The 18255-nt window shown below is 44.6% G+C and overlaps 1 protein-coding gene across 1 annotated transcript in view; it reads right to left on the reverse strand.

Annotated features, from left to right (window-relative positions):
* Positions 1–18255, reverse strand: part of LOC128369732 (nuclear receptor coactivator 2-like) — a 48800-nt gene that overhangs the window by 21554 nt on the left and 8991 nt on the right. The window lies entirely within an intron of this gene.

The following is an 18255-nucleotide window of genomic DNA, read 5'->3' on the forward strand; positions in this document are numbered from 1 at the left end:
CCTGTCCTTCCTCCGTCCCTTCATTCCTCCCTCTTTCCCTTCCTTCTTTCTTTGCTCCCTCCCTTCCTGCCTCCGTTCCTTCCTTCCTTCCTTCCTTCCTCCCTTCTTTCCTTCTTCCCTTCCTCCCTTCTTCCCTCCTTTCCTTCCTTCCTTCCTCTTTTCTTTCCTTTTTCCTCCCTCCCTTCCATCCTTCCTTCCTCCCTTTCTTTTTCCTCCCTCCCTTCATTCCTTCCTTTCCATCCTTCTTCCTCCCTTCATTCCTCCCTCTTTTTCTTCCTTCTTCCTTCGCTCACTCCCTTCCTCCCTCCCTCCCTTCCTTCCTTCCTTCCTTCCTTCCTTCCGTCTTTCCTTCTTTCCTCTTTCCTCCCTCCCTCCTTTCCTTCCTTCTTCCTCCTTCCTTCCTTGACTCAAGGACAACAGGAGGGTTAAACAGACGTAAAGCTAGTTTCAGTTAATTAACAGTTAATTGCTTATATAGTGTAATTGTTGCTTTGGATGGTAGCTGCCCCTCCACTCAGTCCCGGCACTTCCAGAGCTTAAATAAACAAACAATATTAAAAGGATTACATTTATTTTTTCTCACTCTTTGCTCGAAATGGAAACTTCTCAAATACATATGCACATGTCTGAACCAGAGTCTGATCTGAAATACAGTGGAAGAAAGTGGACCAAAGTGAAAAAATGGTGTTCATCTCAAGTTTTAATATAGAAATATGGAAGTATAACAGTATAAAATTAACAGGAAATCACAAAAAAACATTGGTGACCCCTTTAAAACACCTTACAACCATTCAGAATCCTACTTTTTCATACATGGAGCAGAGTTATGAAGTGAAAGGAGTTATTTCAGGCATTCAGAAATCTGGAAGTAAAACTCCTAGTCCTAGTAAAAAGCATTTTGAATCACCTGCAATCATTGCTTTCAAAATGTTTCCCCGCACATGGGTAGCCTCTTGACAGCGACAGATTTCGACCGTTTGACATGCATCAACCTGTCATAATACAACCGCTGCCCTATTTGTACATCTCAACAGGAATCACCTTTCAAAAAAAAAAAAAAAAAAAAGTACACGCATTTGCTCTGCAGATCAGCACATCCAAGCAACGGCACCTTTCTTCCCTCCTTCCTTTTGCCTGTCTTTCATTCCTTCCCTTCTTATTTCCTTCCTTCCTTCCTTCCTCCCTTCCTTCTTTCCGTCTGTCCTTCCTTCCTCCCTCCTTCTCTATTTCCTCCATCCCCCTTTCTTCCTTCCTTCTTTCATCCCCCCTACCTTCATTCCTCCCTTTCCTTCCTCCTCCCTCCTTCTCTTTCCTCCATCCCCCTTTCTTCCTTCATTCTTTCAAGTCAAGTCAAGTTTATTTATTTATAAAATAAATAAACTTTCATCCCCCTCCCTTCCTTCCTTCCTTCCTTCCTTCCTTCCTTCCATCCTTCCTCCCTCCCTCCTCCCTCCCTCTCTCTTTCCTCCATCTCCCTTTCTTCCTTCCTTCTTTCAACCCCCTCCCTTCCTTCCTTCCTTCCTTCCATCCTTCTTTCCTTCCTTCCTTTCTCTCTTTCCTCCATCCCCCTTTCTTCCTTCCTTCTTTCATCCCCCCTACCTTCATTCCTCCCTTTCCTTCCTCCCTTCCTTCTTTCCTCCATCCTTCATTCCCTCCTTTCCTTCCTCCCTCCCTTTCTTCTTTCCTTTCCTTTACTCCCTATCTCCCTCCCTTCCTTCGTTCCTCCATCCTTCATTCCTTCCTTCCTTCCTTCCTTCCTTCCTTCCTTCCTTCCTTCCTTCCTTCCTTCCTTCCTTCCATCTTTTAATGATCCGCCCACATGAGATCAAATTGGTCTGTATGTGGCCCTTGAATGAAAATGAGTTTGACACCTCTGCTGTATGTCATGTAAGAGAGCTGGAACTGCACCAGCAGTATCAACCAACCCTGAACCCATTAGCAACCCGTTGACCCTCAGTAGTCAAACCAGATCTTTTTCACCTTACTAAGAAGTCGCCTCCATACAAACGCTCGTCACTGTTAACATGCTGCATCCACTGCTGCATGCACAGATGAATAAGTCTGTATTTAAATAAATATATATATAAATATAGCTATATATATAAATTGAACTCATACAATAATATAATATGAAGGAAAAAAGTAATCAAAACTGCGGTGCCAGACAAGGGTCATTTTTAGTTGAAAGCATTATATTTAAAAGCATGAATGATAGAACTCATTGCCAGTTTTTAATATAGCCTCCAATGCATGTTCAGTAATGTGTATTGATATTTATATATATATATATTCACAGCCATGCCTTTAGAAGCAGAAAAGCCTCTTAACTACTGAACCAGTATAAACCTTCATTGTCTAATACCACGTAGATTCGACACATTGATGACAATTTAAATGAAGACATTAATCCACACTTTGAATGGAGAGCAAGAAAAAAAAAGGTTCAACATGAGAAATAAAAAAAAGTAAATGAGAAAAGTTTGTGAAACCTTATTTGAAGTTCATGTTTGCATCATTTGCAAACATTGAAGCACATGAGCCTCTATTTAGAGTTATGATGGGATCAGAACATTGCAATGTCATTACTTTCCATTAGTGGGTCCTGCAGGCCAGAATCCCTCAGAGGACAAGTATCTATCTATCTATCTATCTATCTATCTATCTATCTATCTATCTATCTATCTATCTATCTATCTATCTATCTATCTATCTATCTATCTATCTATCTATCTGTCTGTCTGTCTGTCTGTCTGTCTGTCTGTCTGTCTGTCTGTCTGTCTGTCTGTCTGTCTGTCTGTCTGTCTGTCTGTCTGTCTGTCTGTCTGTCTGTCTGTCTGTCTGTCTGTCTGTCTGTCTGTCTGTCTGTCTGTCTGTCTGTCTGTCTGTCTGTCTGTCTGTCTGTCTGTCTGTCTGTCTGTCTGTCTGTCTGTCTGTCTGTCTGTCTGTCTGTCTGTCTGTCTGTCTGTCTGTCTGTCTGTCTATCTATCTATCTATCTGGCTATCTACCTATAAAACGTCTTCCTCCCTTCCTCCTTTCGTTTCCTCCCTTGCTTCTTTCCTTCCCTCCTACCTTCTTTCCTTCCTTCAATCCTCTGTCCTTCCTTCCTTCCTTCATCCCTTCCTTCTTTCCTTTCCTTCCTTCCTGCTTTCCTTTCATCCCTCCTTTCCTTCCTTCTTCCTCCCTTCCCCCCTCCCTGCTTCTTTCCTTCCCTCCTACCTTCCTTCCTTCTTTCCTCTGTCCTTCCCCATCCCTGCTTCTTTCCTTCCGTCCTACCTTCCTTCCTTCCTTCTTTCCTCCCGCCTTTCCTTCGTTCTCTCTTCCTTCCTTCTGTCCTTCCTTCTTCCCTCCCTGCTTCTTTCCTTCCCTCCTACCTTCCTTCCTTCTTTCCTCTGTCCTTCCTTCCTCCCTTCATCCCTTCCTTCTTTCCTTTCCTTCCTTCCTCCCTCCCTCCTTTCCTTCCTTCTTCCTCCCTCCCCCCTGTCTTCCTTCCTTCTGTCCTTCCTTCCTCCCTCCCTGCTTCTTTCCTTCCTTCCTTCATCCCTTCCTTCTTTCCTTTCCTCCCTTCCTTTTTCCTTTCCTTTCTCCCTCCCTCCCTTCCTTCCTTGACTCGAGGACAACAGGAGGGTTAATTTATCACCCGTCTATATAATCATGGTTCCCTCTACATTATATTCCCCCTCTTTTTAGCTGAAATGAATAAACACTGACTCATTCTTACACTTAGCCAACATAGCATCCTTTTCATTTTAAAATCACAAAATAAAGGGGGATGGATGTGACCTCAGATCATCAGCTTATTTTTCCAAGATCCCCTTCTCTTTCGTGTTTACGGTTGGGCTCGGCTGTTCTCAGGACTCCCAGGGGATTCGTGTTGCAGCTAAACCGCTGCGCCGCATGTAAACACCGGCCCGGCTTAACTTGTGTTTACCCCACAACTCTTTCAGGTCGTCGCTATGTCCCCCACGTCGGGTGCTTAAGCAGATATCAACACTGATAGCATGAGGTATGACGGCTGTGTGACGCTAGCAGGGTGAAAGCTTGGGAGGATTCGGTGACATGAGGTCAATTGATTGTTGTTGGAGGCAGTGAAAGTGAAATGCTGATGTGATGAAAAAAAAGAAGAAAAAAGTTGTAATGGTTTGTGTTTATCTTTCTCAGACAAAATGATATTTAACCCTCCTGTTGTCCTCAGGTCAAGGAAGGACAGAAGGAAGGACAGGAGGAAGGAAGGAAAGGAGTAAGGAGGAAAAGAGGAAGGAAGGAAGGAAAAGAGTAAGGAGGGAGGGAGGAAAGGAGGAAGGAAGGAAGGAAAGGAGTAAGGATGACAAGAGGAAGGGATTTAGGAGAGAAGGAAGGAAGGAATGAAGGAAGGAAAGGAGTAAGGATGACAAGAGGAAGGGATTTAGGAGAGAAGGAAGGAAGGAATGAAGGAAGGAAGGAAGAAAAGAAAGGAGTAAGGAGGGAGGGAGGTAGGAAAAGAGGAAGGAAGGAAGGAAAGGAGTAAGGAGGGAGGGAGGAAAGGAGGAAGGAAAGAAGGAAAGGAGTAAGTAGGAAAAGAGGAAGGAAGGAAGGAGAGAAGGAAGGAAGGAAGGAAAACAATCTGGACTAAGGTTATGATAATTCATGCATGAAAGGGTTAAAAGAGCTCAATCATCTGCACAGAAGAAGAGAAGTGTATATTATCACCTTGGTTTATTTTCACATCCAGCAGTATTTATTCATTCATTCAAACTTTTATTAAAGCCTTTGAAAATTATTGAGGCTTCCCTCGTTTGCAATGATGTCAGGATACAGAGTCACCACAAAATACATAAAGTGGATCAAAAGAGGACAATACTTTCTTTGGGACTCCGCCCATCACTGTCCCAATCCAGCACTGAAATCCTGGTACATTCATTTGTCACTTCCCACCTTGACCACTGCAATGCCCTCCTCACCGGACCCCCCCCCCCCCCTCCCCCCCCCCTCCAGCCAAACTCATCAACAGACTACAAATTATTCAGAGCTCGGCCGCCCGGATCATCATCACCCCTACTCTCATACAAACTTCACTGGCTCCCGGTACAATACCGCATCCACTACAAAAACCTCCTCTTCACATACAAAGCCCTCCACCATCCATCTAGCCCCTTCTTACCTCTGCGACCTCCTCCAGGACTATAGCCCCTCCCGCACCCTCCACTCAACCTCTGCTGGTCTATTAACCATCCCCACATCACGCCTCAGCACCATGGGAGCCCGAGCCTTTAGGTGCTTGGCACCCAGACTATGGAGCCCCTCCCCCACACATAAGACAGTCAGACTCCATCAAGATTCAAGATTCAAGATCCAAACTCAAAACGCACCTGTTCAAACTGTCATACTCACTTCAACACTGTGCACTACACTTGTTTTTAGGGTTTCTTTTAGTCTGATGTCTGGTTATAATAATGTTTGTTTTATTCTCTGTTGTTCTTTGTAATGTATTATTATTATCATTATTATTATTATTATTATCATTGTCTTGTATTGTCCAGTAACAACATTATCCATCATGTTTCTGATTAGAAGTGATCAGAAGTCAACTATTCACTCTCTCTCTTTTTTACCTCTGTTTTGGGTCTTTCCCAACTCCTGAGGGAAATATCCTGGCCTGGCTCTTTAGCTGCTAAATGCTTCACCATGTTCACCAGCTATTCACTAATGGTGTCTGTTTACCATTTGGTGCTAAGTGGGTGGTATACAGCGAGGTCGTGGCCAAAAAAATTACATTACGAGAGAACTGAGAGTGAACCAAAGCAGCCGAACCCGCTAAAAATAGGCTCAGACTGGCTATAAAGCGTCATAAAGCCGAGTGGAGTGGCAAACCATAGCTCACTCGCCTCCATCTGACCTATTTCTAACTTTACAATCAGGAACATTTTTGATGCCATGAAGTAAAAAAACCCACATTTTACACAGTAGAGCCCAAAATCTGTGTTTTTACTTGTATGACACAACCAAATTTAACTTTTTATGCCCCATTTATTTTATTAACAACTTGCTAATACTCTCACTGAGCTGTTACACTTTCATTAATTTGTTTGTTGAGAGTCAAGGAAGGAAGGGAGGGAGGGAGAAGGAAGGAGGGAGGAAGGAAAGGAGGGAGAAGGAAGGACGGAGGAAAGAAGGAAGGAAGGAAGGAAGGCGGGAGGGAGGGAGAAAGGAAAAGAGGAAGGGAGGAAGAAGGGAGGGAGGGAGGGAGGGAGGACAGATGGAAGGAAGGAAGGAAGGAAGGAAGGAAGGAAGGAAGGTTGGAGGGAGGGAGGAAAGAAGGAAGGCGGGAGGGAGGGAGAAAGGAAGGGAGGAAGAAGGGAGGGAGGGAGGGAGGAAGGACAGATGGAAGGATGGAAGGAAGGAAGGAAGGTGGAGGGAGGGAGGAGAGAAGGCAACCATAGCTTACTCAACTCTCGAACTTTACAATTAGGAACATTTTTGATGCCATGAACTAAAAAAAACAGTAGAATCCCAAATTTAACTTTTTATGCCCCATTTATTTTATTAACAACTTGCTAATACTCTCACTGAGCTGTTACACTTTCATTAATTTGTTTGTTGAGAGTCAAACACGGAGTCTCTTTTAATGAGCTACTATATACAGGAGCCAAAAACACAAGTCTTCTCTTTGTTTTATTATAAATTGTTGATTTATTATTAAACTTACTTTCTAGTTTTGTGCAATATAAATACAGTTATAACTCTTTTTTGTCTCTCTCTTGGTTTTATTATTCTGGGTTGTGACACGATTTGTTTTTTTCCTCAGCAAATTATTAACACTCGCTCGCTCTGAACATAACACGTATGCTTCACTGACAAACATGTATGGAGGGGAAAATTAATTGTTCATGAAACCTTGCCACATTCTGACGTTTCCCCCACCTACTATGCTCCAAATATTTGGCCACCCCCCCAAAACCCCCTCCCCCCCCAAACCCCCCCTCCCTACAAAAATCCACCAAGCCAAAGCAGTGTAAACAACATGTCATTTTCATGCCTTTTGATCATTGAGCTATTCTGAGTGAACCTCCAGAGGTTTTTACGAGGTGCAGAGGCGATGCTCTGGTGTAATCATAAGCTGAGTTTTTTTTTTTTTTTTGGTCCCCCCTCCCCCCCAATCCACCCCCTTCCCCACTCCCAATCCCCCTCTCTTTTCTCTCTTTCACTTTTTAGGATTGAGGTTTTTTGAAAAAGAATAATAAAACAACTGTCAGCTAATTGGCAAGAGGAGTGCACTATGGAGAAATAAAGAAAAACTACAAAGTGACTCCACAAGGGAAATGTAGAACGCTATACACTGTAAAAGCACACACACACACACACACACACACACACACACACACACACAGGCACACAGGCACACACACATATGCACGTACAGCGAGCGGGGTTTTAAGGGCATTCTCCTGTTGCCGAACAATCCCTAGTCGCCTACTTTTATGCTTTCATTGTTCAATTTTTCATTTGTCTTTTCCTGTGTGACACAAAAAGATACAGTGTCTTAATGATATAGTAAGTCTCCGTCTGAAGAAGTTAACTTGGAGCGACAGCTGTCCGTAGCTGACAGCGTCAATACAGACCTGACTCCAACAGCAAGTACTTTTTTTTTTTTTTTTTTTTTTTTTTTAGGGTTCATTGTTTGAACGATGCTGAAGGAGATGAGAGTTGAGGTTTTGGAGCAGCACACGTACACCTACACATAGTCTCAGGTCTCAGGTGAGGTGTCAGTCACAGAAAACAAAAAGTAATGCTGAGGAGTGCAGTACAATGAGATTATAAATGCTCCGAGCACAAACGATACAGTACGGAAAGTTTTCTCGCTGTAATTTGTAGAGTGCAATGTGCAATAGGCAAGTTTTAATGATTTTTAATGTTAAATCTGGGGTTCTCAACTGTGGGGTCGAGACCTCGCCAAGGAGTCGCATGATAAGTAGGGCAGCGAGATGAGTAGCAGTATGAAAAGGAAGTCAAGGAAGGGAGGGAGGAGGAAAGAAGGAAGAAGTAATGAGGGAGGAAGGAAGGGAGGTATAAGGAAGGATGGAAGGGAGGACAAAGGAAGGAAAGGAAGGAGGAAGAAGGAAAGAAGGAAAGGAGGGAGGAAGGAAGGAGGGAAGGAAGGAAGGAAGGAAGAATGGAAGGATGGATGGAAGGGAGGAAGAAAGGAAGGAAGGTAGGAGGGAGGGAGGAAAGAAGCAAGGGAGGAAGATAGGGGGGAAGAAAGAAGGAAAGGAGGAAGGGAGGGAGGGAAGGAGGAAGGGAGGAAGGTAGGGGGGTAAGAAAGAAGAAAAGGAGGAAGGAAGGGAGGAAGAAGGAAGGAAGGAAGGAAAGAAGGAAGGAAGGAAGGAAGGAAGGAAGGAAGGAAGGAAGGGAGGAAGGAAGGAACAGTCAAAACAGACGGGGTCAATATGACCCGGGAGGACGACAGGAAGGATAAGAAACCAGATATGAACGGTGTTAAAGTCGACTCTTCGTGGACTTTATGACTCAGTGTTATTATCACCTGACTTCCTCTTTGGCTCTCATCATAATTACAGCTGCTGGATGGATTCATCACCTGAATGTAAAGAGGTCACTCACTGAGAATAGTTCTTTTCTCTGTTGTTTTTTGGAGATTAGCGTCTCAAAAAGATTCAAATTGCACAAATTTATATTTCCTTTTGTCAGAAGTCGTAATCCCCTAATGTTGGCTTTTTTTTCTTCTTTTGAATAAATGGATAATTTGATGTCTGACACACTCTGTTTGTCTGCCAATGTGTGTTGTACGTCTTTCTCCTCTTTGTTATGTTTGGCTCTGTTTGCTCTCTTTCTCTTTGCTGTATGTCTACGCAGGCCTCGCTTGCAACACAGATCTTGATCTCGGTGAGATTAACTGATAAAACCTAGGTTTTATATGTCTCCAGGCCTCTAAAAGTGATTCAAATAAAAGAGAAAGAAAAAAAACCCTCTGTGGTTGACGGGTCAGCGGGTCACAAGGAGACATTGATTTGTTTTGAAGGGTCACAAACTGAAAAGGTTGAGAAGGACTAATCTAAAGCTTTATTATTAAAGGACTGTGTAAAGCCACTGTGCTTAGAACTTTATGTGAAGGAAAGGAAAGGAGGAGGAAGGGAGGGAGGAAGGAAGGACAGAAGGAAGGAAAGACGGAAGAAAGGGGGATGGAGGAAGGAAAGAAGGAACAGTGAAAAAGAGATGGGGTCAATTTGAGCCGGGAGGACGACCGGAGGGTTAACCGATTTATGAGTAAAGACCCTATTTGTACTACTGGGATCATCCCTATGTTCCCCGGGTCCTATGTTCCCCGCTTTGTATGTGACCGGGGAACATAGGGATGATCCCGTCTACAGTTAGCCAGTTAGCCGCCGAGTTAGCCGCTGAGTTACAGACGAGTTAGCAGATGAGTTAGCCGCCGAGCTAGCAGCCGAATTAGCCGCCGAGCTAGCAGCCGAATTAGCCGCCGAGCTAGCAGCCGAATTAGCAGCTGAGTTAGCCGCCGAGCTAGCAGCCGAGTTAGCAGCCGAGCTAGCAGCCGAGCTAGCAACCGAGTTAGCCGCGATTGGGGAACATAGGACCCGGGGAACATAGGTAAGCTCCCGTACTACTGAACCATTGCTTTAAGGTTTCAGGCATGGACTGCTCCGCATTCACAGAGTTGCTAAGGGCTTTCTTTGAAAAAAAACAACCCAGTTTGGTTTCTCTAGGTCAGGTTCAGATACAGTATACGAGTGTATTGTGTGCTGTTTACTGAAATCACCTCAAGTTTATCCAACACATTATGGGCAAATAAAATCTTAATGTCTTGGACGCAAAGAGACGTAAGTAATGTCTGGAGAGTCTTTTGGGTTGAAACTAATATGTAGATCTGTTCTGTAGTAATATCAGCAATAAGCTCTTCATACTTTTAAGTGGCTGTGCCCTTTAGTTGTTTCCTTTTATTACAGTTTTCATGCCAATGTAAACAATTTTGAGTCCAACCCAGAGGCAGTTATGAGGAATTTGGGGTTTGACTGTGGTGGTTGATGCACTGCAAAGCACCGCGGCCATGTTCACATTCACATATTCTTGTTTTCGGCTGAGTGCAAAGTATGTCCTGGAGGCAGATGAGTATTTACATCTTTAATTATTTTATTAGTTCATTTTTATTTGTTGCTGGCTTTTATTGTCACCTCTGCTGTGATGTTTGAGTTATTACTTTTCCCTGTGAGTATTTTTTTATGTGCCATGTGGTCCTTACCTTTCTTATTATTACCTTTCTGATTATAACCGTGTCAGACTCATCTTGAGCTTGATTGGCTGACATAAATATTGTTGAGTTGTTTTGAGTTGAGAGAGGTAATTTCAGCCAACAATGAGTGTGGAAATAAAAGTCTGGTTATGTTCTGCGTAGATAATGTTAAAGGGCTTTCAGACCTGAAATAAACTTGTGTTTTTGCTTCAGGAAATCTTAAGATATGAAATACAATCCAGAAAACCCAATTTGGGTAACAAATGTATAATTTTGCAGGCTTATTAACCCTCCTGTTGTAGGAAGGAAGTGAGGGAGGGAGGGAGGAAGGGAGGGAAGGAAAGAAGGAGGGGGGGGGGGGGAGGAAGGAGGGAGGGAGGGAGGAAGGAAGGAAGGAAAGGAGGCAGGAAGAAGGAAGGAAGGAAGGGGGATGGAGGAAGGAAAGAGGGAGGGAGGGAGGGAGGAAGGAAAGGAAGGGAGGGAGGAAGAAGGAAGGAAAGGAGGGAAGAAGGAAAGGAAGTTAGGAAGGAAGACGGAAGGAAAGGAGGGAGGAAGGAAGGAAGGATGGAAGGAAGGAAGGAGAGATTGAAGGAAGGGAGGAAGGATGGAAGGAAGAGGAGAGAAGACAGTAAGGAAAGATGGAAGACAGTAAAGGAAGGAGGGAAGGAAGGAAGGAGGGAGGATCGAAGGGAGGGAGGAAAGATGGAAGGATGGAAGGAAGAGGAGAGAAGACAGTAAGGATAGATGGAAGACAGAAAGGAAGGAAGGAAGGAAGGAAGAAGAGATTGAAGGAAGCAAGGGAGGAAGGACAGATGGAAGAAAGGGAGGATCGAAGGAAGGGAGGAAGGATGGAAGGAAGAGGAGAGAAGACAGTAAGGAAAGATGGAAGACAGGAAGGAAGGAAGGAGGGAGGGAGGATTGAAGGGAGGGAGGAAAGATGGAAGGATGGAAGGAAGAGGAGAGAAGACAGTAAGGATAGATGGAAGGAAGAAACGGTGGATGGAAAGATGGAAGGAAAAGAAGACAGGAAGGAAAGTGGGCCGGATTGGACTCCTTGGCGGGGGCCGGTTCTGGCCCACGGGCCGCATGTTTGACACCCCTGCATTAGAATCATCACAAAAACTAAAGCGACTACATTAGAAAATAATTGGTTCTTTGATTAAAAAGTCAGAAGTACAAGCTTGTGTACATAAAGACGACATAAAGATCCTCTCCAGGCATATTAAAATTCATAAAGGTTCCTCTGTTTGGAACTCACTTCCACCAAAGCTCAGAGTACAGCTCAGCTTCCTGAGGACACGACGCTCTGGCTCGGCTGGCTCGGCAGACTCCAACAGCTCAGAGGCAGCGATGTGCACAGAAGCGGGGTCAGTAGGCCAGTCTGTTAGCCGGGTTAAAAGCTAATGTGACCAGGCCGGCTAGTCCATCACTCTTTCTGGTTAATGTTCGTTCACTGGATAACAAAATGGACTGAGGCTGACTGTTTATCACGAGATGAGGGACTGTTGTTTTCCTCCTGACTGAAACTTAACTGCAATATGCCAGACTCAGAATCAGCAGTTGAGGGAAAACCCTGCATACATTTATCTTTAATTATAGATGACTGGTTCCTTTAGATTTATGATGTAGGGAATCCTCCTAGAATGAATCCATTTTTTGTTAGACTGTCCTCGGTACACCCATAGACTGTATAAAAGAAATGGACGTAACATCCGTGACGTCACCCATTGGTTTGTGGACTATGAAGCCAATAGTTTCGAATCTAGGCAGCGCCATCTTGAAAATTTCAGGTGCATGCTGGGAAAAAAACCCCGGATTCTACTTATATGGGCATGAGGTGGGGCCATGGGTGGAAGTATGGGCGGAGCGGGGAGGTTGCTATGGTTGCGAGGGCTGGATCTCGAGGACATTGGGCAATAAACCTGTCAATCAGGACGTAGCCACGCCCTAATGCATACCCTGCTTTATCGTCAAATATAAAATCAGGGAGGCCAAAATGTCCCAAATGAACATCATACTGCATTGAAGAAGGCTTTAAACTAGCGATTGAGACCATGAACACATTTTGAAAACGTTTACTGAGGTTAGAAATCAAGTGAGAAGTTGGTGAATTCTCCATTGACTTGTATAGAGACGGTCGCCCCCTGGTGGCCTTTTGATAGAATGCAGCTCTAAGTTACTTCCTGGTTGGCCTCATTTCAGAGGACCAGAACTTTCCGTCTGGGTACACTGTAGTTTCAATGCTGAGCCATGTCAGAGCTTATTTCTCACTCTTGATATGTCGTTTAGCATATCAAAAAACACCATATGGACATGTTAGCAAGGTTTAACTTGTTTTCATCGGAGGGGGTCTTTAATTAGAGAAGAAGCAATTGGAGCTCCCAGAGTGCATCTCACTGAGATACATCCATTCACTGAGCTCAAGACTCTGTTGTATGTGACAATAACAGAGGGAAGAAACTAAATATAAAGTACTGATTTTTTAACCCTCCTGTTGTCCTTGAGTCAAGGAAGGAAGGGAGGGAGGAAGAAGGAAGGAAGGAAAGGAGGGAGGAAAGAAAGAGAGAAGGAGGGAAGGAAGGAAGGAAAGGAGGGAGGAAAGAAAGACAGAAGAAGAGAAGGAAGGAAAGGAGGGAGGGAGGAAAGAAAGAGAGGAGGGAAGGAAGGAAAGGAGGGAGGAAAGAAAGAGAGAAGGAGGGAAGGAAGGAAGGAAGGAAAGGAGGGAGGAAAGAAAGAGAGAAGGAGGGAAGGAAGAAAGGAGGGAGGGAGGAAAGAAAGAGAGAAGGAGGGAAGGAAGGAAAGGAGGGAGGAAAGGAGGGAAGGAAGGAAAGGAGGGAGGGAGGAAGGAAAGAGAGTAGAAGGGAAGGAAGAAGGAAGGAAGGGAGGGAGGAAAGAAGGAACAGTCAAAACGGACAGGGTCAATTTGACCCGGGAGGACGACACAAGGGTTAAGTATTTTATGCTTCTTCTTCTACTCTTGTAGGAAGCGAGATATCGACAAAGCCTCGACGAAACTAAAAACACCCGCCGTTTACGATCAATGCTGCTTTTCTTTTTTTTTTTTTTTTCCTTTTCTCTTTGAATGGAGAGTTTCACCTGACAGCAACGTTTTATGTGTCACATGTGAGCTCACGGACAACATGCATACATATGAAAACACTCAAGCTGAAATACCAGTGCGCACACACACACACACACACACACACACACACACACACACACACACACACACACACACACACACACACACACACTGCATTTCAAAATCCAATTAAGCTGGGGCTGTGGGATCTCAGCCCTACATGCCAAATGGCTTTGAGTGTCTGCACGTCATCCACAGTGTGAGACAGCTGACAACAAGATTATGGCCATGAGCGGTGCATTTGCGGTTCGGCCCGATGATAGCATATTATTAGCACGGCAGAAGAAGAGAGCAAATGTGTGTCCCCCCCCACCCCCCTCCCCCCCACCCACCATGTGATGGCTTGTGTCATTTGATCCGAAAAAGAAGAAGTAGGAACAATGTCGGAAAAAGCTTCTTTTTTTTTTTTTTTTCTTCTTGTGAGCCGCTGATGTGTGAGTGATTTGTGTGTTTGTACATTTGCACATGAATGAGTGGTGTGTGTGTGTGTGTGTGTGTGTGTGTGTGTGTGTGTATTTGTGTGTGTGTGTGTGTGTGTGTGTGTGTGTGTGTGTGTGTGTGAAGGTTATCTACAGTACACCTGTGAATATGTGACTGCAGCTGTAATAACTAGAATGAGATTGAAACTGACATTCCTTACTTCCTTCCTTCCTTCCTCCCTCCCTTCCTTCTTCCTCCCTTCCTCTTTTCCTTTCTCTCTCCCTCCCTTCTTATTCTTCTTTCCTTCCGTCTGTACTTCCTCCATCCCCCTTTCTTCCCTCCTTCTTTCCTTCCCTCCTTCCTCCCTCCTTTCCTTCCTTCTTTCCTTTCCTTATTCCTTCCTCCCTTCATTCTTTCCCCCCTCCCTCCTTCTCTTTCTTTCCTCTGTCCTTTCCTACCTTATTCCTTCCTTCTTTCCTTTCCTCCCTTCTTCCTTCCCCCTTCTTCCTTCCCCCCTCCTTTCCTTCCTTCTTCCCTCCTTTCTTCCCTTCTTCCTTTCTCTCTCCTTTCCTTCCTTCTTTTCCTTTCCTCCCTTTCTCCCTCCTTTCCTTCCTTCTTTCCTTTCCTCCCTTCCTCCCTCCTTTCCTTCCTTCCTTCCCTCCTTTCCTTCCTTCCTTCCTCCCTTCATTCTTTCCTCCCTCCCTCCCTCCCTCCTTCTTTCCTCTGTCCTTCTTTCCTACCTTATTCCTTCCTTCTTTCCTTTCCTCCCTTCTTCCTTCCCCCCTTCTTCCTTTCCTTCCTTCCTTTCCTTCCTTCTTTCTTCTTTCCTTCTTCCTTCTTCCTTCCCCCCTTCTTCCTTTCCTTCCTTCCTTCCCCCCTCCTTTCCTTCCTTCCTTCTTCCCTCCTTTCTTCCCTTCTTCCTTTCTCTCTCCTTTCCTTCCTTCTTTCCTTTCCTTTCCTTTCCTTTCCTCCCTTCCTCCCTCCTTTCCTCCCTTCCTCCCTCCTTAAGACTCTAACATAGTCTTACATGAAATCCAGGTTTGTGAGCAGCCTTGATGTCATTGTACTAACTCTGCAAAAATATTGAATTGTACTAAAACATGCAGAAGGTTGTGCCAGCTTCCATCAACACTGAACAGTTGTCAGACTTGCAAAGCTGCTGCACTCAGCCTGCTTATTGTTGGCCTTGTTCTGATTTCTGTTTTTTATTCCAAGAGGCGCATGAATGCTAAATGAGCTCTGACATCCCAGATGTTGCTTGGATGCAGTTACTGTAACAAAATGCATGCATTATTGCCATAATCTTGACACCAGATCTCTAATCTGTCCACTAAATTGCAGACCAATTTGTGTTTTGAGTTTTAGAGTTTTTCCATGCTAATAGAAAGAAATGTAGGATGGAAATGAGAATTATAGGTGGAGCGGTTCCAGGAGCATTTTACCACTGAATATTCCCATGTTTGATTTATTTACTCAGTATCGCTTGACACTTGGATAATTTACCATTTATCATTCATTTTAATTACTTAAGGAAGGAAAGGAGGGAGGAAGGAAGGAAAGAAAGAAAGAGAGAAGGAGGGAAGGAAGGAAAGGAGGGAGGAAAGAAAGAGAGAAGGAGGGAAGGAAGGAAGGAAGGAAAGGAGGGAGGAAAGAAAGAGAGAAGGAGAGAAGGAAGGAAAGGAGGGAGGGAGGAAAGAAAGAGAGAAGGAGGGAAGGAAGGAAGGAAGGAAGGAAAGGAAGGAGGAAAGAAAGAGAGAAGGAGGGAAGGAAGGAAGGAAGGAAGGAAGGAAGGAAAGAAGGAAGGAAGGAAGGAAAGGAGGGAGGAAAGAAAGAGAGAAGGAGGGAAGGAAGGAAGGAAGGAAAGGAGGGAGGAAAGAAAGAGAGAAGGAGAGAAGGAAGGAAAGGAGGGAGGGAGGAAAGAAAGAGAGAAGGAGGGAAGGAAGGAAAGGAGGGAGGGAGGAAAGAAAGAGAGAAGGATGGAAGGAAGGAAAGGAGGGATGAAAGAAAGAGAGAAGGAGGGAAGGAAGGAAGGAAGGAAGGAAGGAAAGGAGGGAGGAAAGAAAGAGAGAAGGAGAGAAAGAAGGAAAGGAGGGAGGGAGGAAAGAAAGAGAGAAGGAGGGAAGGAAGAAGGAAGGAGGGAAGGAAGGAAAGGAGGGAGGAAAGGAGGGAGAGAGGAAGGAAAGAGAGAAGGAGGGAAGGAAGAAGGAAGGAAGGGAGGGAGGAAAGAAGGAACAGTCAAAATGGACAGGGTCAATTTGACCCGGGAGGACGACACAAGGGTTAAGTATTTTATGCTTCTTCTTCTACTCTTGTAGGAAGCGAGATATCGACAAAGCCTCGACGAAACTAAAAACACCCGCTGTTTACGATCAATGCTGCTTTTTTTTTCCTTTTCTCTTTGAATGGATGTAGTTTATGAGAGTTTCACCTGACAGCAACGTCCTTCCTTCCTTAAGCTTTTTTTTTCTGGCATTTTTGGAACAGTGGCTCAAAATACTACAATACCCATGAGCCTCAGCTGCAGTTGCAATGGACTAGAAGCCAGTGAAAATCAGAGTAAATCAAAAAAGGAAAGGAGGGAGGAAGGAAAGAAAGAAAGAGAGAAGGAGGGAAGGAAGGAAAGGAGGGAGGAAAGAAAGAGAGAAGGAGGGAAGGAAGGAAGGAAGGAAGGAAAGGAGGGAGGAAAGAAAGAGAGAAGGAGAGAAGGAAGGAAAGGAGGGAGGGAGGAAAGAAAGAGAGAAGGAGGGAAGGAAGGAAAGGAGGGAGGGAGGAAAGAAAGAGAGAAGGAGGGAAGGAAGGAAAGGAGGGAGGAAAGAAAGAGAGACGGAGGGAAGGAAGGAAAGGAGGGAGGGAGGAAAGAAAGAGAGAAGGAGGGAAGGAAGGAAAGGAGGGAGGGAGGAAAGAAAGAGAGAAGGAGGGAAGGAAGGAAAGGAGGGAGGAAAGGAGGGAGGGAGGAAGGAAAGAGAGAAGGAGGGAAGGAAGAAGGAAGGAAGGAGGGAGGAAAGAAGGAACAGTCAAAACGGACAGGGTCAATTTGACCCGGGAGGACGACACAAGGGTTAAGTATTTTATGCTTCTTCTTCTACTCTTGTAGGAAGCGAGATATCGACAAAGCCTCGGCGAAACTAAAAACACCCGCCGTTTACGATCAATGCTGCTTTTTTTTTTTTTTTTCCTTTTCTCTTTGAATGGATGTAGTTTATGAGAGTTTCACCTGACAGCAACAAGATGGCTGAGAGTCAATTCATGTGTCTACTCTTTTTCTTCTGGTTAACCCTTAAACAGACCTTACTAGTTATGTCATTTGCACCTCAAGTAAGGAAGGAAGGAAGGAAAGGACGGAAGAAGGAAGGAAAGGAGGAAGGAAGGGAAGCAAGGAGGAAGAAGGAAGGAAAGGAAGGAGGGAGGAAGGAAGGAAGGAAGGAAGGTAGGAAGGAAAGGACGGAAGAAGGAAGGAAAGGAGGAAGGAAGGGAAGCAAGGGAGGAAGAAGGAAGGAAAGGAAGGAGGGAGGAAGGAAGGAAGGCAGGAAGGAAAGGAGGGAAGAAGGAAGGAAAGGAGGGAGGAAGGGAAGGAAGGGAGGAAGAAGGAAGGAAAGGAGGGAGGAAGGAAGGAAGGAAGGACAGATGAAGGAAGGAAGAAAGGACAGAAGGAGGGAACATTTACCCTAACAGCTGAACTTAGATCTGAGGAAGGAAGGAAGGAAGGAAGGAAGGAAGGACAGATGAAGGAAGGAAGGAAGGAAGGAAGGAAGGAAGGACGGAAAGAGGAAGGACCCGGGAGGACAACACAAAGGTTAAAGAGTCTGTATCTCCTGGTGCACGTTGTCTGTTTAAGGGTTAAGCTTTTTTTTTTCTGGCGTTTTGGAACAGTGGCTCAAAATACTACAATACCCATGAGCCTCAGCTGCAGTTGCAATGGACAAGAAGCCAGTGATAATCAGAGTAAATCAAAAAATCAAAAGTGCTTTGTAGCTCATTAGGGAATATTTGGTTCACCATGTGAAAAGTGCCTTGAGATGACTTTTGTTGGGATTTGGCATTATTTAAATAAAGATTAATTGATAGCAATTATTCATTTCATTCATTTATCATTTCTATTTTATGTCATTTAACCCTCCTGTCGTGCTCCCGGGTCAAATTGACCCCGTCCTTTTTCTTTATTTTTTTCCTTCGTTCTTCCCATCCTTCCTCTTTCTTTGCTCTCTCCTCCTTCCATACTCCTTTCCTTCCTTCCTTCTCTCCTTCCTTCCTTTCTTTGTCCTCCTTACTTCCTTCCTCTTTCCCTCCTTACTCCTTTCCTTCCTTCTCTCCTTACTTCATTTATTTTTCCTCCTTACTTCCTTCCTCTTTTCCTCCTTACTCATTTCCTTCCTTCTCTCCTTACTTCCTCCTCTTTTCCTCCCTCCCTCCCTACTCCTTTCCTTCCTTCCTCCCTACTCCTTTCCTTCCTTCCTT

The sequence above is a fragment of the Scomber japonicus genome, chromosome 12 (assembly GCF_027409825.1).
Source record: "Scomber japonicus isolate fScoJap1 chromosome 12, fScoJap1.pri, whole genome shotgun sequence".
In the NCBI taxonomy this organism is placed as follows: domain Eukaryota; kingdom Metazoa; phylum Chordata; class Actinopteri; order Scombriformes; family Scombridae; genus Scomber; species Scomber japonicus.